At 39.8% G+C, this 25,749-nt stretch overlaps 1 protein-coding gene across 16 annotated transcripts in view; it reads right to left on the reverse strand.

Annotated features, from left to right (window-relative positions):
• GAB1 (GRB2 associated binding protein 1) overlaps positions 1 to 25,749 on the reverse strand; it is a 118,538-nt gene that overhangs the window by 84,181 nt on the left and 8,608 nt on the right. For 2 of the 16 annotated variants that reach the window (XM_070258109.1, XM_070258068.1), the window contains exon 1: positions 18,300 to 18,453. The exons of 12 other annotated variants lie outside the window; for them this stretch is intronic. The gene's annotated coding sequence lies outside the window, so the exon portion shown is untranslated. Of the gene's footprint in view, positions 1 to 18,299; positions 18,471 to 25,749 lie in introns of those variants that run through there. 2 more of the 16 variants (XM_070258124.1, XM_070258079.1) reach the window with 2 other exon arrangements.

Raw genomic sequence — 25,749 nt, forward strand, 5'->3', positions numbered from 1 at the left:
CTCCAGATCCACTCTCCACCTAGTTCCATCCTGCTCTGAGCCTGGGCAGGCTGAACTGTTAAGAGCTACATCAGTCCTTGTCCTCAGGCTGTTGCTTAGGTTTGGCCAATGGGGATAAGAGAGAGAGGAGCCTGAGGTCAGGGGACTGATTCCCTGGCTGCATCTCTATGTGTTCTCAACGGACAGAGTGTCCCTTGACTGGAGAGCTCAACTCCTGCAAGGCAGCCATTTCTACACAGCCCTCTCTCCTGAGGTTTGGTACCATTCCCTCCTCTTTCCTCAGGTGTAGGTACTGGCCCTTGCCCACCCCTCTTGCTTGCTCTTGTATTGTTACTATACTCTATAGGGTGGTAAGTAGTCTTTTTATTAAAAGCTCCTCAACTTATCCAATTTGAGTGTGCCATCTGCTTCCCATCAGGCCTCTGATCAATGCACCAGTTAAGTGCGTACTCATCCAGTTTCTGTTTGAACACTTACAGGCACGGGGAGGGAGCACACTATGTTTTAGAGAGCTCTGCTGCACAGCTCTAATTGTTAGACGGGTCTCCTTTATAGTCAGCCAACTCTATAATTCTTATCCTTAGCTTTAGTGCTACTATGATAATAACGCTTGGCCTTTCACTTATTTGAAGCCAGTTTTTAAAACCAGCCACGGCAGTGGGAAGACATGCAGCCTGTACCGTTTACAGTTAGTCTTGTGTCTCAGCACAACGGCTTAAGCAGCTTGATTTCCTGTGCATTCCGTAATGGCAGTTTCCCGATTTAGCAAGCATTTTGGCTTCACATCCAATCATTCCTTCAGAAACAGGAAGCAATGTCAGGTTATCATGCAACAATATCAGATTTTGGACACCAACGGCAGTTATCAGGAAATTGTGTATATATTATATTCTTTCTTCAGATAGGAGTTTGTAAAAGAGCAAATCCACTCAATTTCTCTTTTTCATCTTTTATTATTGATGCTGACCTTTTGTCGGAATTACTAAAGCAATAGGATATTTTCACCCTGCATTGGCTTTTATTTTATAAAGAATGTATCAAAGGGGAAAATACCGTCTTTTCTCAGTGCCAAGAGAGCAGTATAAAATGAATGAAAATGTTTGGTAAGGGTCAATATTTCTTTATATGGCCTAGTGTCACAGCAAGCATTAAGAAAACAAAAGACCGGGTGAGAAAAGTATGCAAAAAAATCAGATGAATACACACAAAGGAAAATGAAGGTAACTTTATACATTATTATTACATAAAGAACAAAATCGTGAGAAGTGCACAAAATATGAAACAAAACCTCCACAGGAATCTACTGCCAAGAATACCTACTCATGTATTATAATTAAAATATTTTTAATTGTATATATTTACAGAACTTTGGCATGTCTGTAGCAACTTAGAGGAAATGGAGAAGATAAAAATGAAAGCCACTAAACTTTTATAATTCCTACTGCAACGAGTTTTCAAATTGTTTGAATATCTAAGTTTTAGAAAATCATAAAATGATGGCGTAGCATCATCTACTCCAAAAACAGCACAGTCCTATTTTTGGAACAACTGTTATGGGAAAAACAGAACCCCAAGTGCTTAACTCTTCCAACATTGGGCTGCTATCCTGCCCAGGGCTCTCTGATCTTTGACCACATAAGGTAATTAGCACTAGAATATGAGAAGTTGTTTGCCATGCTTGCAGAAACCCGTTTATTCCTTTTTCTTCAAAAACAGAACCTACCAATAACATCTTTCTTTCTTTACAAAGCCCTGTGCATGTGGCTAGAAACATTAGCCCAGAATCAAAGTTCATCCTGCACTCAAGGAGAGCAGCTGGCGGAGACCCCATCGTCAGAAGGTAAAGACCCTCATTCTAATTTGCAATTCTACGTTGGACCTAAGGTTGGTCCAAATACGGCTTCTAAAAAGATGGGAGATGTACCTTCAGCCCTTGAACTTAGAGGAGAACTTATTACAGCTTGTTTTATTAAGGCTTTGGTGAAACTACTTCTCTGGAAGGGAAAAGAAAAAAGCAAACATTTACTGACATACCCAAAAATGACACATCCAATGTAAAAACGAAAAGCAGCTGCTCTGGGGCTCTCCTGCAAAGAGGTACCCTCCAAACATTTTCCTCATTTGACCAGCATAGGTGCTCACTCACTCCCTATCAAACTTGAGCCTTCTAAGCATGTTATAAATAAATATACAATTTCCTCTCTGGAGATATTAAGTATTTCCCCAGTCCTACTACTGGATACTGGGTCCGTTTCAAAACATTTATTGAGTCCCAATTGTGTCCCAGGCACTGAATCCCTGCACTAAGAATGGGAAGACAGGTTTTTCCAAAAATATAGCTACCTTTCTTAATTCCTGAGACGGTTTTTTGGCATCCCAACTAGAAATAATAACTATCAATTACAGCCTTAGTCTTATGACACCCAGGTGATCTCCAATGATCTCATTAACTAATTTAAAAACTATTTATTGATTTTGGGCTATTTGCAAGGCTATTTATGATAGCAACAGAAATGTCCCTGACTCATGGATTAAAATCTGAAATGAGAGACAAGAACACAAATAACCAAAAGCCCAAGTTGAAACTGTGGCATAGACAAAGTACTGTGACAACCTGAAGGAAGAGAGATTACTTATTACTCAAAGGATCGGGGGAAAAAATTGGAAAAGAGGTAGTTTTTGAGATAGTCCTTAAACAAGGAAATAGGACAGTGAAAACCCAGCCATGAAAGGTGTGGGCCATGGACATAGAGAGAGAAGGGAACGAAGCCTGCGAAAACTATGGAGGGCCTTGAGGATCGTCAAATTTTCAATTCAAAAATAAATTTAATCAATTTTGGATAAACAAATTATGATATATCCATACAAGGGAAGATTATTCGGCAATAACAAGGAATGAAGTTCTAATACATGCCACAACATGGATGAACTTTAAAAACATTATGCCAAATGAAAGAAGCCAAATACAAAAGGCCACGTATTATATAATTCCAGCCTATGAAATATCTAGAATAGGCAAATCCATATAGAAATAAAGTAGATTAGTGGTTGCCTACAGTTGGTGGTGGGGTGCATTAGGGGGATATGGGGAATGACTGCTAATGCATATGGGGTTTCTTTTTGGGGGTGATAAAAATGTTCTGGAATTAGATAGTGGTGATCGATGCATAGCTCTGTGAATATACTAAAACCACTCCACTGTAAACTATAAAAGGGTGAAGTTTATAGTACATGATTTATACCTCAGAACTGTAATAAAAAATAAAATTCACTTTAATATTTACGTTATCAAGATTTTGAATACTTAAGGTAGTGTCCTATAACATATTTTTCACTTAAACACACCTATTAACTACATACAGAGAAAACCACATGTTCAGAACATAAGACATAACAGCAGGTTAAAATTTTTAAGAGTTTAAGACTTACTGCCTTAGAACTTTCCTAGAAGAAATGAATCTGCTATCTTCTTAACCCCTAAAATCAAGTTCACTTCAGGTATTAGAAATAAATGATAAATAAACAGAAGTTATATGAAGCTCAATGTTTGAACACAAAGTAAAGTGGTTATTCAGAGTTTAGTGTCCTTTATATGGCATCAGGTTTAATTTTCATATGGCATCGTTTTTGAAACTCAGGGCCCCACTGCTCTGTATATGCTTTCTAAAAAGACCAATCAGGGGCTGGCCTGGTGGTGTAGTGGTTAAGTTCATGTGCTCCGATTGGGTGACCCTGGGTTCGCGGGTTCGGATCCTGAGTGCGGACCTAGCACCACTCATCAAGACACACTGTGGCGACATCCCACATAAAACAGAAGAAGATTGGCACGGATGTTAGCTCAGCGACAATCTCCCTCAAGCAAAAAGAGGAGGATTGGCAACAGATGTTAGCTCAGGGCCAACCTTCCTCACAAAAAAAAGATCAAATGACACATTTTCAGATGCCAGTTTTTGTTTTGTGTTGGTGGTTCACTTATTTGTCCTTAATTATACAAAGTGGGCCTAATATTAGTATTTAATTTATTCTGTCTTCCCCTGAGAAAGGGTCAAAGACTTTAGAAAGCTAACAGTGTCCTCTTCTGGGGCATATTTACCATAAATTTCTGATTTTGTGCTTTGCTATACACAACGAACTTAGGAAAAACTCAAGTATAAGCAAAACTTGACTCAGCACAAGCAAAAATCTACCTTAATTAAATGTTCAAGAGTAAAAGCAAACAGAAGTGAAAAAGATAACACAACTGCACATAAAACGATAAAAAGCTTACGGACTTGGCACCACATGCACATACTTAACACACAAATAGAAGAAGAACCCCTCACAATGTGCAGACCTGTGGATTGCAAAACAGCCTGAACTTCTAAACCTAAATATTGACCTTCTTTGTCATAAATGAAATTATTTATTGTGTACCCATTATGTGCCAGTCATCAAGAAAAGCATTTCCCTCATTTAAAATTTGACTCATTACTTTGCAATAATGTGATTTTCTCCCAAAATGGAAACTTTAGTTAAAAACAACCTTTCAATAAATTTGCGGAAGTGGCTCTACCTTTAATTTCTATCATGGTGAAACAATAAGTACCAATTAAACCAGGTTAATATGAGTCCAGCCTGTTTTAATAATTCAAGATTCTTGTCAACTCTAGATAACGACCTCTTTTTGTCAGTAGAAACACTGTGATGTATATTCCCGCAAGAGTTATCACTCTGTATTAAACAGGACAGCAAAGAATAATTAGAGGATCACAGAAGCAAATTACTGAATAATTTATGCATTTTTTTACCACAGCTGAACTAGTCCTCAAATGTGGGTTTTCAATTTTTCATAATTATGGGGGCCAGATTCTAGCTAAAGATTGAGTCTTACATTAAAAGAAACTGCTAAAATGATGAATAAGAAACCAATAAGGCACTAAATATGTAGTTTATTAGTAGTTATTGTAAAGAAGAAAAATAACACTCTAAAACGTATTTACAAATTCAAGTTTAAGTACTAATTCAGGGATTATTCTGCTACCCTGACCAGTGAATGGGATTCTAGACGCTAGATATAGTATCTGTTTCTCTCCAGGTCCTGGGAGGAAATGGTCACCAATTCACTTGCTAGAAACTATTAATATATTACTTGAATTACAGACTTTAATTAAAAATAAGAGATCAACAGGGCCGGCCCGGTGGCACAGCAGTTAAGTTTGCATGTTCCACTTCGGCAGCCCAGGGGTTCGCTGGTTCAGATCCCAGGTGCGGACATGGCACCACTTGGCAGGCCATGCTGTGGTAGGCGTCCCACATATAAAAAAAAAAAAAGTGGAGGAAGATGGGCATGGATGTTAGCTCAGGGCCAGTCTTCCTCAGCAAAATGACAGCAGTTAGCTTAGGGCTAATCTTCCTCAAAAAGAAAAAAAAGAGAGAAATCCACTAATAAAGAAGTCTGTAGTTCAAAACAGATTTGAAATTAACTACCAGGCAACTTTTCCAAGTTTCAGGGCAGAATAAGACTATTTCCACACAACCCAAGGCACAACTTATTCCAAGAAAGGCTTATTTTTTACTCCAGGGAGTTCCAAATATCTGCAGAATTTGTTATATAAACATCCATATTTCCCACATTCCAGCTCCCAGAAACTAGGTTTTGTTCATCAGCATTTATTAAGACACATGAATAAACAATTTGGGGAAAGAAGCATACCTCACTGAAATATTTTTACTTATCTGAAGAGATATTGTGTCGTATGCAAGTCACACATCTATGTGCATGATGATGGCAGTGGGGGGGTTAACACATAACCATAAAAAGTTTGAAAATTACAGAAAAGCATTCAGAAAAAACAAACAAAAATATTTGTTAATTGCAACACCCATAAATATGTCCTTGAGAAAGATACTTTCAAAGTAAAGTCCTATCATATTTTAGGCCAATTTCATAATGTATCTCACGTCATTCTTTTTACGATAAAAAGCTAGAATGAAAAGAAATGGTTTGTTCCTAGATTTTTCATTCTTAATAATTAAAACAAATTTAGAATTACTTCAAAGCTGTAAAGGTGGAGTTGCTATTAATTGTTACTCATGAATGTTAATATGCTTTCTCCATCATTATCTAAAAATACATTTATAACGGAACCACATATGACAAGGAAAATGGACGAATGAATAGAGCAATTCAAAATCAAAGAACTACTGAATTTCAGAGCTGGAAGTGATCTGAGCTATAAGAGTCCACATCCTAGTTAAACGGAAACCTGACTGCTACCCCACCAGGATAGAGTCCCTATTTTATTCACGTGAGAATCCTCTGTACAGAGCCTAGCATGTGCCAGGCACTCTATAAATACATTTGAAATAAACTACCATGCTTGTTGGATGAATGAAATTCATTTTAATGTAATAGTTTATAATCTCAGAAGGAAAGACTTCTGGCTCTGGTTCTTCTACAAAGAAATGGCTTATTGTTCATTTATATATTAGTAATGAATAAAAGCCTGAATGGGATCACATGCAATGGCAATCTCTCAACTAATGCAAAGGTTGTAATCCAAAATTTGTATGTAAGTAGATTCATTTGAATTTAGAATGAATTTTCTGATAGAAACAATGTTTACATAATGGTTCACTTCTCTGGCCAGCCCACAAAAGCTTCCTTGAGTACATAGCTCCAACAGACTAACCGCCATGCAGAAAAATGTCCAGCACTCCACTGTGGGAACCATGTTTTTTCCATGCAGGCTCCTTCAAGATTAGAGACTAGGGAGACGAGTAAGAAATCAGACCAGGGTAAATTTGTCAAGAATGATATAGAAAGATAATGGCTTACTCCCTCGACTCGCCTTCTGCTTCTCACTCCTTCACCAAGCAAGCATATTTTGAGGTCTTCTTTATGCTAGGCCCTGGGGGCGCATCACAGAGACCAAAATCCCAAAATCGACATGGTTTTTCTCCTTCTGGAGCCTGTGGTCTAATAGGGAAGACAGACAGTGATGAGGGGGAAAGGAGAAAGGGGTGAGCGTGGAGGGAGAAGAGCTATGATGAGCAGAAAAGGAAAAGAATACTAGAAATGTTAGGTCTCACTTCCCCTCCTTCCTCCATCTGCACTCATTCGTCAGTAGGGTGAGAGGCGATGAGGGACAGAAACAAAAACTAAAAAGCAGATGCAGGGAGAGCTTTTATTTTCATCTCCCCTACTTCCACCCCATCTCGGAGCTCCCAAGGCCAACTAGTACAGGGCAGAGATGACTGGCACTGGCGCAGGCTGGGACAAGTAGACCAGCAAGCACGGGGCTGTTGCAGAGACAAGAAGGACTGAGAGGAGGGAAATCTCACCTCCCCATAACACAGGAGAAATCGTGCTATGCTCAGGAGTGGACAAGAGAAGGCTGCACCTAAATCAGCAAGAGGCTGCCCTGCTCAGGGCCCATCCCAGACACACTCTGCTCTGGACATACAACCTTACAGTAGACATTAAAATCTATTCCAACACCTCTCCAGTTTTCCCCATAATTTTCCATAACCCCTCCTGGAATATTTTTATTTTTACTCCTACGCCTGTGTACTCTAAAGAGGTTCTCTAAAGAGGGAAGAATTAAATAAACCGTAAATAGTTAAATTTTAATCACTCATTCTTTGAAGTTTAATTACAAGGATGCTTTAAGGTGACATTAGGCTCTTTGGATTTGCAAAAAAGACAAACAAATAGTATAAGGGGTTGGAAGATTTCACAGGGCCACATGAGTAGGAAGAAAAGTTGCAGATTAGCTTCCAAGTGGACAGAGATAAAACAACAGACTGAGGGGGAATCAATCTAAGTCATTCTTGAGGGACGATGGCCTCTAAGTCAACAAATGCGACTAGAATGGGATGTAGGAAACACTGTAGTCCATCGAGACCATTCACTATACGTGTGTGGCCCCAAAGGCCACCAAAATCGAAGCATCCCTAAAACAGGAATTAAAAATTTAAACACAAATTGTACGTATCCATTGAGTATGTAAACCTGAAGTACAGGATGGTGTTTCTATCATCGCTTTTCATGGTAGATTTACAGAGAAGGGTAAGAGTCAGAGAACATTATTTCAAATTACATAAGGCCATCATAACTTCCTGTTTGGCCAGTCCACTCTAACGGTCTATTTTCCACCTCATCCTATTTTGATTCTCGAAGCACCTGGTTCCCAACCACATCCTCCTTCTTAAACTATGCTCTTTGACTCCCCTAACAGGTCCCTATTCTGGATCTCCTCCTACCAAGTAAAAATCACTCTGTTTCTTTTGCTGGTTCCTCTCCTTCTGACCCACCCTCAAAATCAGTGTTTTGTAAGACCCCATCATCTCTTCTCTTATTCCACAAACTCATCCTGGATGACCACATGGATACCCAAAGCACCCAGCGACTCTTAGGTTGCTATGGTTCCTGAATCTGTAGCGCTAGTCATTCTGCTGAGCCTAGGAGGGTCTCCCAACTCATGCTAACTGGGAAACAATGGGTTATTAAGTGAAACTATGCAGAAGCACCCACCAAATTTTCTGATTTAAATTAGGAAGCTCATCTGTGCTCTTTCACAAAATTTCTGTTAGGAGGAAAACCGGGTGTAAGAGAAAGAACAGAGGTTTTAAAACAGACACAAACGGGTTTCAATCTTACCAGTGCCATACACCAGCTGTGTAATCTGGGAAAGATGCTCTGAGCATCAGTTTCTTTACCTGTAAAAATGGGGGCAATAATGTCTACTTTTCAAGGTGGTTGTGTGGATCAGAGGTGAAATGAAAAACAAAAACCAAAAAACCCACCGCCCAGCACACAGCAGCTATCAATAAACAGAGTGCTTGCTCTCCTGTCTGTCGAGGCTGCTCTTATGAAAAGACTGAGAAATTATGGGTTTTGTTATGACATTTTTTCCTCAAACCTATTATTAGCAGACATTTTATTTTAAGTACTGTAGGAGGGTAGCTGTTGTCCTTATTTTTAATCCTTCCACCTCTACCTCCAATATGCCAAGTATAGTAGACTGACCTGATTCTTTCAGGTTGTTCAGCATCTGAACTCCCCTTACTTGGTCTGGAAAATCATTAACCCTAATACTACAAAAGCAGAAAATTCTAGATACTTGTTTTCCTAGCTGCTCTTGCAACAGGGTGCAGGCACATGATCAGATACACTGGTTCCACCAAAAAAATTCATCCCAGATTTTGAATCTCAAGAAACGAGAACTATCCAGAAACCTGGGTCCAGGGCTGCAGCAGCAAACGTAGCTTCCAGAGGCAGCAGTGGCAGCGCTCGGTGTCTAGTGTCACCGGTGTTGGCAGAGCAAGATGCAGGGCCCATGGTCATGGCCTGTGAGGTGGCAGTGATATGTTCCCTGGGCCAGTTCAGTGGCACTGCTCCTGGTTGACTAGCTTCCGAGCTAGGTTCTTGGCTTTCCCAGAGAGACTGGGAGTTACCTAATCTCCTTAACAAACTTCTTTTCTGATGAAATTAGCTAGAGGTTTCTGTTGCTTACAACTGAGAATCCTGACTGGTATACCAAGTCAGGTAACCTTTTATTACTTTTGGTCAAAGGCCACACTGTAAGATTTACAGAGCAAACAAATACAGTGAGATCCTTCCAGTAAGTCTGGGAGTCAGAGTGAGCTGCCGAACAAGATGTTATTGAGCATTTCTGAAATCATTTCTTAACAGGAATGACAGGACAAATACATCGCCATGCTGTTTTAATACTAGTATCTAAAATGTAATTTATTTTTCCCTATCAGACTGAGAGATGCAAACATTGCCTATCCCGTAAAAAGCATTCAGTTACTTTCTTACATGCTCTAAGGTATCACATTGTCCAAGAAGTCCAATAGCTCGCTCCAAAAAACTTGAATTTTCATCCCCCTGCTTAATTATTCCCAAAGAAACTGTGATGCCATTCCATTAAGCTGGCAGTCAGTAGCATCACTTCGTATTAGCCTGATAGAGAAATCTTAAAAATACGCATCCTTGGGCGAAAAGACCAGGTAGGAACAGAAAAACGTAGTTTTTGACACTGGAAATAAGTACTCGTACTTCATTTTAATTAGAATTGATAGTCCTCCTACAGTAATTGAACTTCATTCATCTTGGAAAATGCATTTAATTTCCTATAGTCACTATAAGTAAGTTGTATAGAAGTTCATATTAAAGTTTCCTTCTGGCTTTTTATAACTTTTACCACTGCACTTCACAAAAATATATTTTCAGCAAGACTCAAATTGTTGCAGAAATCACATGAAAAACAAAACCTTGGCACATGAAAAAAATTCTTACTAACAGTAAGCAGCAGGATTCTGAGAAAAATCAACTCACAAGAAAACTTTTTTTAGCATGATGGAAGAGGTTTGGAGAAAAAAAGAAAACTTACAGGAAAAAGAGTTTGTGTTGCCAGTTAGCTGTTCACTTTTTTTTTTTTTTTTTTTGCAATGTCCAACTAGAATTCCTTGTTCTAAACCTAATTTTATTTTCCATTTTGGCCTCTAAAGATCTCACAATCTTCTGATTACAAAATCCAATGTTAACCACTAAAAAGATGGTAATTTCATGGATATAGTTTTTTAACCATCAGTTCAAAAATAAAAAGTCAGAATAGAAAAAAGTATTTTTGATGGCAAACAATAAAAGCAAATTTAAAACAGCAAAAATAGTGAAAAAAATCAAGATCAGAAGAATGTGAACTGTTTGAAAATTTTCCCAACTCTGAGTTGATTTTTTTAAAAATTTATATGATATATATGGGATTATCTTCTCCTTCATTATTTCAGACGAGGACACAGAGTGGTAAATCTACTTACACAAAGGAAGCTTCTGTCTATGAGCCAGGATTCGTATGAAGTTAGATAATTTATACAAGGTCATATAGTTTTATGCAACATTCATAAAGAACCATTTCCTCTTCCACTTTCTAAAATCATTATTAACTAGAGATACTAAAAAAATCAAGCAGGCTGTAACCTGCCTGACCTACAGAAATGAGAACCTCTTTTAAGATATTTTAAACTAAGAGTGACTCATGGAGAAAAAGTAGGTTGCTGTTAAACTGAGATCTTCTAAGTTAGAGCTCCCCAGTCTCTTTGTTCAAAGAGAAGCCCTGAGATTGGGACAGGTAGGAGGAGACGGCACAGGGTAACACGGCAGGCGAAAGTCATCACCGTCACTTGAGGTTTAATAAATACCCTTTGGCACTGGGAACCCGCGCAAATCTCAGATGGCCCCTGATGGAGCGGAGCGGCATTCCAGGAAAGACTTCCACATCCACCATTAGATCCCATTTTCCAGCTGGGGGCCTGACGATTAAGTGAATAAGAGAAGGACATACTCAACACTGAACAGGACACACAGCCCTGCATACGGTTTAGAGAACTCACAAAGGAGACAATGCACACCTTTCATAAAGTTAAACAGATAAGGACAAAGGATGCTTTAGAAAACCCTACAACTGGGGATGAGTTAAGCACTATATGTCAGCATAACCCAGTAGAGTGCAGCCATCAGAAATGCTTGTCACAAAGCGCATGGAAACGTTCTCTTGTTATGCACCGAGGTGGGAGGGGAACAGGACTTGTCTCGTTACCTTCCTCCTTCACTGTTTTCATATTGGGCACAGACAGATGAAAATGGTTCCACCGGTCTGGTTTGTTGGTTTCTGCCTATGTACAAAACTCACTAACAGACATAGTAAACATCTACTTTCAGCATCAGACATTTTCAGTATCAGACATGGCATGCTGCTTGTCATCTGGACAAAGGAGTGGTCCTCTGGCCAAGCGTTACTATAGTTTCAAGTTTAACTCCTGTTACTCAGAGAAAACGGAAATGGCCCCAAAGGAGGACGCCCCAGGGGCACCTGACAGCTGGGGGCCTCTGCTATGTCACTCCTCAAGGACTGTTTAACTTCTAATGCCATTTAAAATGTTATCACACATTTACTTAGCTGTGCAGTTTATAACAAACCTACCAAACAGGACAAGCCAGTCTGGATTATATAATATGTAAACATGCCAGGGAGCTAGGGAGCCAGCTGACAGTAGGACAAGCTGGAACAATGGTTAAATGAGCTAAACCTCACTGCACCTGAAGCAGCCTCTTAACTCGCTTTCCTCTCCTGGCACTTCATAACTAAAATACGGAGAACACAAAAAGCAATAAAAAGTTATTATATGGATCCCCACAAAAACCAATTAGTGAGTCACTAAAATTAATTAAAAGGGACACAAAAGTCAACATTTACATTTCATTTAGTTTTTTAAATTTACCTCCTGAATAACTCATATTTGGACCTGAAAATATTAACGCATTCTAACAAGATTATCAGGAACTAGTCTCTTCTTCCCACACACACACAGGCTATCAGCTTAAATGTGGGCCTCGTGCCAGAACTCAAGTTTCACTAGTGCTGTTGTATGACCTGAATAAATTGCTTTAGTTTCATGCATGTACTTGTTTGAGAAACAGATTTTATATCTACCACCCTCAGAGATGTTGAAGATGTCCAAAATAGTGGAACTGGTTACATTCTGCAGGTATTCCTATAGTACAACACACCGACACAGCAGAAGAGCTCCACAAATGTAATGTCTAACATTTTACAATAAAAAAGGAGAACACTGAAATGATAATCAAAGGCATTCATTAACCCTACATTACTTCATGAGTGACATGATTACAATCACCTATAAAGTTTTTCTTTTAACAGCCTGTTACAAATCAACTGGAAAGAAAAAAACTATGAAGAATCAGTTGTATTTATATAATTAGTCAAGAGTAGATGGTGATTGTGTAAGTATAAGAATCACACACAACACTGACAAAATACAAGTAAATCGATGAAGTTCAACAAAAGCTAGGTGAAATTTAATAACTTCAGGCTAGAAATTCAAAAGCATAAACAGTGTATATATTTATATATATAAGTGATTGGCATATGAAATATAAATATATACGCTCATTACAATACCTGTTACAAATTTAGGCTTTGATTTAATGTACCAGAGCTCTTCCCTAGGTTCTCATTTTTTTAAAGGGTTTTTTAAAAATAGCTATGATCAGGGGGCTGGCCCCGTGGCCGAGCGGTTAAGTTCGCGCGCTCCGCTGCAGGCGGCCCAGTGCTTCGTTGGTTCGAATCCTGGGCGCGGACATGGCACTGCTCATCAGACCACGCTGAGGCAGCGTCCCACATGCCACAACTAGAAGGACCCACAACGAAGAATACACAACTATGTACCGGGGGGCTTTGGGGAGAAAAAGGAAATAATAAAAATCTTTAAAAAAAAAATTAAAAAAAAAAATAGCTATGATCAAATTTCTTCTTTCCTTTTTTTGTTTTTGAGGAAGATTAGCTCTGAGCTAACATCTGCCACCAATCCTCCTCTTTTTGCTGAGGAAGACTGCCCTGAGCTAACATCTGTGCCCATTTTCCTCTACTTTATATGTGGGACGCCTGACACAGCATGGCCTGACAAGCGGTGCATAGGTACGCACCCAGGATCCAAACAGGCAGACCCAAGGCCACCAAGGTGGAGCGTGCGAACTCAACCACGGTGCCACTGCGCTAGCTCTGTTCTTTCCTGTTTTTGATAATCCATCTTTGTGTTTTCAAAAAGTCAGTCTTAAGAAGCTTTGAAGAGATAAAGGAAAAAAACACAACTCTCCAATCAGGGAAAAAACCCTTTTTCAGCAGTTCTATTAAATGCACATTTTACATTTTATTTCAAAATCTTTGATGGGAGTGAAAGTTGGTGTCATCAGGCTATATCTGTCCATTCCAAAGAGTAAGCATGAGGCATGGCTGCAAAGTGGCCTAAACTCTGGAAACTACCACACCATGGTAAGTACCCACAGCCTCAACAGATTCTAGATTTAAATGCCACCTCATTACATTGTCATCTCTACCCACCCTTCACCACAATAGATAAACAGGAAAAAAAACATCAAGGTGACTGGTTCTTGAAAAAGCTCCCTGGTGATTTTGACACTCCCCTGACCTGCTCCCTCAAAATGAGAACTAGAGAGCTAAGCATATGTGCTGCCAGATCTTCTCATCCTTAAAACCTGCTAATCAAAATATGTGAGAACTCCTAGTTTCAACTGACTGTACTCCCTTGACTAGTTTTAGAGCCCAGAGTTGTGGTTTCAGCCAGACAGGCATCCATGCAAAGTGAAAGAAAGTATTTCTGACAGACACAGATACAGGCCACAAAACTAGAACCTTGTAAAGACCATTTGTACACTTGAGGGTTGAGCCAGGCCGGCATCTTTATGATCTGAGCATCCACTAGGTAGGAGTTGACTCTACAGGCATGCTAGTTTATCCTGTCTGTCCTGTTCCACCCATTTGTGTTCACCCGACAAGCTTGTCTAAGAGGTCCTCCAGCTAGGCTCACAGAAAGAGCTTCAGAATTAATTCTGCAAAGACAAAAAACAGGCTGAGTAGGAACTCAAACTCATCCCGAAGAGATTACCAAAAGCTATTTTTGAGACAAGTCCTATGGCACATAGTCTAAAAAATACAAAAAGGTGGTAGAAAGAGAAGATCTGAAGTTTCTGCAGAATTCAAAAAAAAAGAGGTGGGGGGGCTGGCCCCGTGGCCGAGTGGTTAAGTTCGCGCACTCCGCTGCAGGCGGCCCAGTGTTTCATTGGTTCGAATCCTGGGCGCGGACATGGCACTGCTCATCAGACCACGCTGAGGCAGCGTCCCACATGCCACAACTAGAAGGACCCACAATGAAATATACAACTGTGTACCGGGGGGCTTTGGGGAGAAAAAGGAGAAAAATAAAATCTTTAAAAAAAAAAAAATAAATAAATAAATAAATAAAAAGAGGTGGGGAGGGGAGGTTGTTCTGTTGGGAGGGTAAGGAAAATATCCTAAAAAGCATCTCCTAAAACGTTTCCCCTCCAAGAAGAAAAAGTAAACATTTTACAGGCTCAAATCTCTACACTCCTCTCAGAAATTCCCATTGCTCATCTGGCAGGCCTCCAGAAGGCCTAGCTTAGCTGGCAAGTATTCAAATACAGTTATTCAAAATATGTTAACGAGGCTACCGAGGTGCTCCCATCATATAACCCCAACCTCCCTTTCTTTGTGGGAACTGAACCTGTGCAGGTTCAAACGGCCCTGCCAAACACTTGCTAAGTGTACTGACTGTTGGCCTAACAACTGCCAATTTAAATTAAGCATTTCAGGAGAATGGCTTTGCTCAAGTGTATGTTGTCTTTAAAAATGAACATTTTGACATTCAAGTTACCCCCACTCCCATATTCTTCTATTGGTATAAAAATACAAGCACTAATGATTTGCACTCTCTAAGTACCATATTCAAAGTACCTTAAAGATTCCAAGGTACTTTACAAGTATTCTTTTAAAAGTAATTTCCCAGGGGTTGGCCCAGTGGTGTAGCGGTTAAGTTCACACGCTCCACTTTGGTGGCCCGGGAGGTCCTGGGCACAGACCTATACACTGCTCATCAAGCCATGCTGTGGTGGCATCCCACATACAAAAACAGAGGAAGATTGGCACAGATGTCAGCTCAGGGTCAATCTTCCTCACTAAAAAAATAAAATAATTTCCCAGTGAACTATTTTTCATTCTAGACATGAAGAAATGGAAGTAGTAGTTACACATTGTGTAGACAATGACAACTGGAATCAAAAGCAGAACCCAGTTATTTTATCAGTTAATACACCGATTCAACAATATCTCTTTAGCTGAATATCAAGTATTTCTTTTGTATACACAAAGAAATCACAAAGCAACTAGTTACTCACCTTTGGTTTGTACATATTCTAAAAATCTCGAAATTTCCCCCTCAAAATCAGACTATCTCAGAATTTTCATTGCTCACTCTTCCTGCCTCCCAAAAAAGCATTAACTTGTTTCTTCATCCACACAGACATTCCACACATAGTCTGAATTTTAAAACTCAGGCTATGCAGCTTCATTTTCAGTGGAACAGAAAGTGCTGGTTCCAAAAAAAACCTCAGTATCTTTCCCAGTCCCTAAATTAATCCCCAAACCACCAGACCTCATGCAAGAAATCAGGCTCATCCAGTATCTGAAGTTAAAACACTGAAAGGGAGGGTGGAAAGAAGGTATAAATGGGATTACATAGTTACCCAGGGTGACTCATTCGCACATGCTCAAGATTAAACTGAGCACTGAATCTAGGAGCAGGAAAGAATTTTTCCTCAGGGGCAGAAAGGGGTGTGGGATTTTCAAATGCACACTAAGCAGGATCTTCTGCGTGGATCAGGTGATCCACATAATTAACTTCCTACTACAGCGAAGGAGCAAGCACAGGTGAGGCGCACGCCTTCCCAGAGGGTGTTGGTCAAAAGCCCTTTCAGATGCTTCCAATGCTACAGGGATGAGACGGAGAAGCAAAAGAGATGGGGTGGCACAATGATGTAAATATACCTAACGTCACTCAACTGTGAGCCTAAAAGTGGGGAAGATGGTCAACTTTACGTTATATGTTGTTTTTGCCACCATTAAAAATAAAAATTAAAAAAAAGGGAGATTGGGGTCAAGTTACAATATTGCCATGCTCTGAGGAGCAGCTAAAATTCTCTTAAAATGTGAAAGGAGGGCCGGCCCGGTGGTGCAGCGGTTAAGTTCCCATGTTCCGCTTCTTGGCGGCCCAGGGTTCACCGGTTGGGATCCCAGGTGCAGATTTGGCACTGCTTGGCAAGCCATCCTGTGGTAGGCGTCCCATATATAAAGTAGAGGAAGATGGGCATGGATGTTAGCTCAGGGCCAGTCTTCCTCAGCAAAAAGAGGAGGATTGGCAGCAGATGTTAACTCAGGGCTAATCTCCCTAAAAATATATATATATATGTGGAAGGGTTTGAATTTCAGAAATTACAGCAACCTACTGAAGATGAAGCTGGATACGGCAGACTGGGAATGGCACTGGGCTGGGTGTCAGGAAATTAGAGTTCATGTCCTCCTCTGCCTGCTGAAACCAACTGGCCCTGGACTCAGGGTATTTCCCACGTCTCAATTCCCTAGGACCTCATTTTTCTCATTAAGAACAGGAAGAGTAATAAAAGTTTTTCTCCTTTCATTTCTTTAAGAAAAACTGGCCATTATCTTCCTTGAGTCATTTTCTTCTCCTTAGGTGTTTCAATAAAAATCTCAAAGTTATGAAAATTTATTCTGCTTTGGAAACATATGGTTTAGAAACACAACAGATTCTATTTGAAAACAAACGAATGATTTCAAGGCAAGAACCTTATTTGAAAGATTAAAAATATTTCAATATCCATGTTCCAATTTCCCTTTAGTTAGTAAGAACATGAGTTTCTCAACATAAAACTATTTCTCCAACTCAAGAACAAAAGCCACATTTGCCAAAAAATGTAGTATGCATACAATCTACCATAAGAGCATCTTTTAGTTGTTTAAAAAAATCACTGAGGGCCAGCCCAGGGGCACAGCAGTTAAGTTCACATGTTCTGCTTCAGTGGCCCGGGGTTCGCCAGTTTGGATCCTGGGTGCGGGCATGGCACCGCTTGGCACGCCATGCTGTGATAGGCGTCCCACATATAAAGTTGAGGAAGATGGGCATGGATGTTAGCTCAGAGCCAGTCTTCCTCAGCAAAAAGAGGAGGACCGGCAGTAGTTAGCCCAGGGCTAATCTTCCTCAAAAAAAAAAAAATTTAAAAAAAAGTCACTGAGTTAAGTAGAGAGATACTAAACATGTATAATACTTAATACTTAACACTTAAATATGTTTAAGTATCAAAATCATACCTTAAAACAGAAATAATCAAAGTACCAACATATTATGAATTTTAAGTCAATCTATGAACATTTTCTATTGAAATATAAGTAAATATGAAAATATTATAAGGCTAAATATGTACATTAAGTTTAATGATAAATCTTATGTAATTATTAAAGAAACATTTCCCTTTAGCAACATATACAAAAGGCAATAAATCTGCTTATCTAATATTTATAACTTTTTTCCTATATTTTAAACCAAAACCAGAAAAGTCTAAGTTAAAATACTCCCACTGAAAATTCATAAGCTATATATTTTTTATGCTGCCCCTGGATGACTATTAAATGTTATGGTTCTCCCTAAAAGCATTTATACGTATTTTCAACAAATATAAATATTCATTGGAAACATCTATCACTATGTTAAACAACATACGAGTTAGAATAAATTAGAGGAAAAAAACTTGAAAAAATAATTAGAAATATCAAGAGGCTCATAAGAAAAAAGATCTACCAAGAGTATAGTTTAAAAAATACCAGAAAGCCAAGAAATAAGGTCACCTGAAACAAAGAGAGCAAGTGGTGAGCCCAGCCTCCAACTCTTGGTGCAAGGCAGAAGTGACAGGAGTGTTTTCTTTGTTGTCAGAGTGAAAGGCAGTTCTGGGTCTCCACCGCCTCGGAGGAGCAAGCCTTCTATTCACTTCAGGAGCAAAGTGACCTACTAACCAAACTTACCTGGACTCTGCGTGCAGTGAGAGGGTGTGGTCGACTTTGCATATAATAACAATAATGATACTCAAGACTTACAAAGCAGATATGAAGATTCTATAAGATCCTGCAGGCAGCTGGGCAGAGTATCTAAGAGGCTGAAGTATTCCTGAGTAAATAAATGGAGGAGAAGGGAGAGAGCATGAAGGATGATAAAAAGGAAGGGAGGGTGGAAAGGTTAGCAAGCCAGCCAGAGACACGATAGTGGTGAGAAGTTCTCAAGTACAATCTGGGTTCCCAGCACGTGTTTATGAAAAAATGAACACTTTGACACAGATGGTTAGGGCACGGTAAAGAACGATTTTACAAGGGCTATATATGGCCATCATTTTATAAGTAACTTCCAAAATTCCTTCGGGGGGGGGCGGGGCTGTCAAGATCTCTTTGCAAGGTAACTGAATGGAATCATAAAGTTCCCCTAAGGAAATAATACGTCAAAAAAAATTATACCTTTCTAGAAATAGAGTAAGTTCAGTAGGTAGTTGGAAATAAAATCATTTACTCCTCTAAGATATTAAATAATCATTCCCACCTGGTCCACTTCTTGACTAGTTTTCTAAAAGAGTCTGTCTTGTCTATCTGTCTATCTCTCTTTCTCTAAAATGAACTTTTGGGGGGGCCAGCCTGGTGTAGTGGTTAAGTTCGCATGCTCCCTGTCAGCAGCCCCATGTTCGCCAGTTCAGATCCTGGGCGTGGACCTACACACTGCTCATCAAGCCATGCTGTGGTGGCATCCCACAGAAAAGAACTAGAAGGACTTAACAACTATGATATACAATTACGTACTGAGGCATTGGGGAGGAAAAAAGAGGAGGAAGATTGGCAACAGATGTTAGCTTAGGGCCAATCTTCCTCACCCCTCCAAAAAAAAGCATATCTTTAAAAAATAAAATGAACTTTTAAATCAAAGTTTAGGTTATAAGAGACAGGTTAGAGTATACACAACAAACATACAGAGAGAGAGATCTGAAAACAAGAAAACTTCTTTAGTCAAGCAGAACTACTTTGGTACTCTTTTACAAATCACCCACATCTCAACTAACCAAAAATAAGGCAAACCAGACATGCATTATAAAAGACAATGAGAAAGAATATTTGAAATTAGAGCTATTGCAGGAAATTTGGTCTGTATTTTAATAATACGCTTTCAGATCCAATAACCAGAATAACCAGAACTTCTGGTGAACAGCTAATCCTCCTTCATCTCTGCTCTTCATCTTTAAGCCATTCCTAAACTCTTGATTCAGGAATGCACATTGTTTTTTGAACTGATACCAACACAATACCTTCCTTGATTTAACAACGTCTTTTGAGCTTCTTGGCGATGGTTAGGCACTTTCTCATATTCTAACCTTTCTAAAAATTCCCTTTCACTTTTGTCATCCTCTAAATATGTCCTCTGCAGGGGACAGTTTGATCTAAGTCACCGCTAGAAAACACTACGCACCTATTTTTTTAAGCATCTCAGTGTATTTCCCGTATCCCACAGAAGAGAGGCTAAAGTTACTTTCCGAGTTTTGGTTCTCACCTTCCTATCCCACTCTTTATACCTGTTTACTTCTAGTAGATTTGTTTCTTCTCCCTTTTTTCCTCCATGCCCAACTCAGGATCTCTCCAAGTATAATTTAAGGATCACCTACATCAGAATCCAACAAGGGTTTAAGTTAGAAAACCTAGTTTTCCGGATCTCTATCAAGACTTGCTAAAAATCTCAGAAGGTGGGTAGGGCTCAAGAATCCTCATTTGAAAAGTTACCCAGGTCACTGTTATGCACACTGAAGTTTGAGGACCACTGCCCCAAACTAAAGGACACAGGGATATACCAAGCTATAAATAAGCAACGTCAGAGCACCTAAGAGAGAGCAAGGTGGCAGTCCTCGCTTCACCTTCCTTTTAAAATACAGATGGAAGAGGCAAGACAGCATGGAGAGTGGAAGACGAACTGAATGGGAGACATCAGCATAAATGCAGACTCGTCAGTCCTGCTTTGGTGGCTACTGCCAATTACAGTAGCCAGACCTGCAAGGGGACTGATTACATGTAATTTATAAAAAGTAAACAAGCTGGGCGGCTTGTGAACGATGAATGGTGATATCCAAGCCAAGAAGTAATAAAAAGCATGAATATATGACTCAGCATCTCCCCCCCCCCCCCCCCCACCGACACACACACCCGGACAACAATTGGTTTTACTCTAGCTAGGATTAGTGAGGGCAAAATGAGTATTTGGGTAATGATTTAAATGACAACAGACATTTGAGAGGGTTTTTGTCTATTGTGTAAAGCCTTGTGAAAGGGTTACACAGCACCAACCTCTGACGTTCAAAAGCTCAGGCCTCTCAATGACTGTTTTTCTCAATCTTATCGAACTCATAAAAGTTAATGTCTGATTCCAATGCTTCAATACAATCCTGCACCTGAATAATGGCTTTTAATGGAAACATAGGGAAATAAACTAGATAAATAATACAGATGTAGGAACCAAGAATTATGAGGGTTTTCTCAACTTCAGCACTATTGATATTTTGGGCTAGATCATTCTTTGTTGTGGGGGCTGTCCTGTGCAATGCCCTACCTCTACCCACTAGCAGCCAGTGGCATCCCCAGTTATGACAACCAAAAATGTCCCCAGACACTGCCAATTGTCCCCTGTGGGGGCAAAACCCCCTCCCCACTCCCACTAAAAAACCACTGCCCTACACAGAAACATCATGAAGACATGTTCATATTAGCAAAACAGCTCACAGAACATATTTCTGACATCACAAAAATCTCAGGATTTTCTCTTAAATCTATATATTAAACACATCTCTTTTAAGTATATCACCCTATTTTTCCATAAATGTTTCCATTACCAGGGACTAAAATATAAAATCTTAATATTGCTGTAGTAAGCTTATCCAAGCCATTTACAAAAGTGCCACGTAACGAAACAACTGAGTTGGCTCCTCACCTCTCCTGGTCACAATCAAGCAGCAGAAGGACTCTGTCAACTTCATCTCTAAAATATTCACGTCCATTTACCAGAGCCAACACATCCATCAGGCACAGGAGGTACAGCGCTAGCGTCCATGAGACTTTTAGGAGCCCATGAAAAGTGTTTTAATATTAATTTCTTTTAGAATCAGAATAAAAAATGCCAGCTTGGAATACATTCATCTTTATACTGACAGAGTTGCAAAATGTGATTTTTATTAGTTTTTGGTAGAGGAAGGGGGGCCCATGAAGACAAAAGTACCTGAAGTTCACAAAAATCATCGTGTGCCCTGCCACCTAAAGGGGAAATAAGCAATTGAAACCAGCAAGTACAATGAGGTGTCATAGGCACTGTGCTACCAGAAGGGCAGAGCATCACAGGAGGACAAAACAGATGCTCTGGGACCACTGTGTCTGTGTGTGTAAGTGATCGTGGTGGTGGGAGTTCAGGGGAAGCTCCAGGAGGGCAGAGAATAAGAAGTCAGCCTGGCGGTGGAGGCAGAGAAGAGAAGGCCAAGAATCCCTGGAGGAGAGAAGAGCATGGGCAAAGGGCAGAGAGTGCTCACCAGGCCAGTTGGGGACATGCAAGGTGAGTACAGCCTAAGAAGACAGCATGAATGAAAAGGCAGCAACAAGTGCTCCTGGAGGCATACGCAGGTGACACCTCACAAGGAGCACTGCAAAACAAGAGGAGATTTGGGCACTGCCGAGAGCAAAGGAACGCTGCAGAACAGCTCCAAACTGGGGAATGGTATGACCAGATTTGTGTTTCAGAAAGGCCATTCTGGCTGCCTTGATGAAGACAGTTTGGAGCGGGCCAAGAGTGGAAGCAGGGAGACCAACTGGCTATTGCAGCAATCCAGAAGAAAGGCAAGGGTAGCTTAGTCAACACAGGGGCCAATAAGTCAAGAGACATTCGGGAGGTAAAATTGTCAGGATTTGGTCAGTGGGTGTGGAGAATGAGGAAGGGACAACAAAGAAAACATTCCGGCTTAAGCTACTGGACAACGGACACCAGACGGTGGTATGACAGACTGAGGGAAGGAATGATAAGAGGATCAGCTTTAGGGAGAGGATGGGAAGACCTGCTGTGGGTATGCTGACTCTGGGTTGCTGTCGAGTATCTAAGCAGTTAGGGATCTAAGCAGTTAGATCCATAGATGTGGAGTGAGAAACTGGCTGAGATAGTCTTTGAATCATCAGCACCTAATATTTCAGATTCATAGATGGGCTTTAAAGATTAGAAAGCACGCAAGGTTATAATAACATTAGTGTGTAAGTTTGTAACAATTCTGTGGAATATGAGAGCCCAGAGCTTCTATCAGATTTTCAAAGGAGTTCATGAACTCACAACGGATGAAGAACCACAAACAGCATGAGATGGGAGAAGAGACCGTCCAGGCAGGGCTAGCACTCAAACCCTTCAGAACTCTAATGCTTAGGGAAACCAGAGCCTGGTATCAGGAAGGCAGAGGAAAGAATGTATTTTGAGAAGAGGGATTGGTCATCTCTGTCAATGTAGTCAGGAGTTCCATGAAAAATAAGAACTAAAAAGTTCAAATCTAGTTCTCCTAGATTTGGCAACCAGGAGATCATTGGGGACCTTGGTGAGAGGCGTTTAGATAAGCGTAGTGGAAAAGGACCCAGGCTGTATCCCATTACGAAATGAGTGGCAGATGAAGATGAGGGGGTAACCAAATGTACAAAACCCACTCAAGAGTCTGGCTGAAAAAGGAACAGAAAGAGTCTCACTCCAGCCCCATCTTTGAAAAGTGAATCCATCTTTTAAGGTCCTGCTGACATCTCTCTTACCACCTTCTTTAAACCTTCACAGAGTCCCTGAATTCACCACCCTCTGCTGAATTCTTCTGGAGCCTTGTCTCATGCATCAGTGATCATAATGTAATTTGCAGTACTGAGTGCATCCCACGTCCCTAGTAGCATATAAACTGCAGAATGGTGGAGACAGCGCCCTCTTGGTCCTCCTCTTCTGAATTCTTTGCAGTGCCGTGTTCACAGCGGGCATTCCCTCAGTGACTGAAAGATGTGACCTGAGAGGTGAGAGGTCTGGTCCTGCTAGAACAGCTGGTTAACTTGTATGACAAATCAATTGCAGACAGATCAATTAGTCTCCCAGAGGCGAATTTTCATTCCCTATAAAATGGAGTTGGACTCGGCTAGGGCAGAAGGAGCTATATGTAACTAGAAAAGATATTCAATAGACCCATTGTTTTGGTAATGCAAACCACAGAAAGTAAAACTGGATTAAAAACCAAAGGACATTCAAACAACACATGCGAGAGAAATGGGTTAGAAAAGGCTGAGAAACACTGAATGAGATGATTTATAACTTTAGGTTTGAAATTCTACAATTATTTGGTCATGCTGTTCAGGAGATTGTATAAGGTACCACAATGTTCATTTTAGACACAGAGAACAAATGGCACCTTTGTCCTCTGGAAATTAGTATCCTATTACAAACATCAAAGAATGATAAATGAAGCCATAAGTCTCTTTGTAAACAGATCATGCGTATACATCTTCTACTGTGTATACTGTGGGTCACTATGAAAATCATCTAAAAATATATTAAATATAAAAACACATTAGGTCTGCTTTTCCCGTTTTGACTATCTGCTTAAATGAAGAGAAATAAAAGAAGAACACCGTTCAATAGCACCAGTTTAATTTCGTGCCTTTTTCTTTGGAGATAAATGGCCTTTATACCCAGTGAAGATTACTCAGAAGGCTCTGGTTTTATCTAACAGCATCACTAAGAACAATCGATCTTCCCAAATATTTTGCTTTCTGACTAGTTCAGTATTTCCTTTTCCGTTTTCTCAACACTTCAAACATTTATGCCTGAAAATGTCAGGGAGAACTTGTAAAATGCAATACTCCTACACAACTTTGGGGTCAATTATAACTTTGCCAGAGGGAAGGGGGTTCAAACAACACCTCCACAACTGAATGAGGTGATCACTCCCCAAGAAGCTCTCCGTAACACCACTGGAATTCAAAACTCTGCAGGTAGCATTTTACCAAGGGTTTCTCTTCCAAGAGGCAAAGATTAAAGCACTTCTCTCCCGCTAATCAAGGGTCATCCCTCCAACCAGAAGCTTTCATCTTGGCTGCTATGACTCTGGCCAAGGCACTGATGGGAACGTGTGATGGGCTGCAGTTGAGAAAGCACACCAGGTACTTAATTCTTTGATCAGGTAGTCATCTCAGGGAGGAGTTCTGCTACTCAGAAAGTGGCCTAACCACATTTCCCAAGACAGCAGTAACTAAAAACTGCATTTCAGGAGAGGAAAACAATCTACATGCCGGGTGGACCATTAGTGTTCCTAGTCTTGATTACAGCATTACAGGGACATGAATAATCCCCCCTTTTTAGAGGAAAGGTGAAAGAAAGTGTGTGTAAAGGTTTTGACACAAATATTTTGTGATATTGGGGCTAAGCTTATATTATAGAAGAAGTGGAAACAAAGAGGAAAGAGCATGAAGCAGGGATCCATGCGACAAAGACAGTTTTTACCTTTCTCCCACTTAAAAAAGTTAGCAAATAAAATAGTACAGCAACTGGTTAACTGATGCATTAAATACAATTAAAAAAACGACAAAAATAGATTGAGTTTTCAACCCTCTCCTGACGCTAGATAGTCCTGCATTTTCATTTCACAAAAGCAAGCCTCTTAACTAAAACTATATTTACCTGCTTATTTCATGTATAACAGCTAAATATATTTAGGCGATAAGGACAAACATTTAATTTAACCCAGCGACATGAAAGTAACTTACAAAGCCTTCGTGTTAACTGACATTTTTTTCCCTCTTCAGACCAGAGGATGTCCTCCTCTCACTTTTCTCTTGAAATGTAAAATGCAATTTCCATGTTTTCTTTTTCCAGGTGTGATATTTTTAAAGAACATATAAAATTCAAAAAAAATTTAAACTACATGAGTCAAAACAAAGGAAAATAAATAAAAAAGGGAAAAGAAAAACAATGAACAGGATAGTTAAAGCAAAGTTTAGTATTTTTCTTCCTTTTAAAAAAATGAACTAAGATTTTTACATTGAAAAGAAATGTTTGGACTCTTGGTATATTGTTTTTAATTCATGGAACAATGTAGCCATTTGTTTTTTTCCTTTTAGGACATTGTTTTTTTTGAACACATAGGGAATTGCCTAGGCCAAGTATGAATTCAAAGTAAAAAGCTGGGAGAAAAAAAAAAAACACCACCATAAGAAAAACTTGTGGTAAATT

Source organism: Equus caballus, chromosome 2 (assembly GCF_041296265.1).
Source record: "Equus caballus isolate H_3958 breed thoroughbred chromosome 2, TB-T2T, whole genome shotgun sequence".
Taxonomy (NCBI): Eukaryota; Metazoa; Chordata; class Mammalia; order Perissodactyla; family Equidae; genus Equus; species Equus caballus.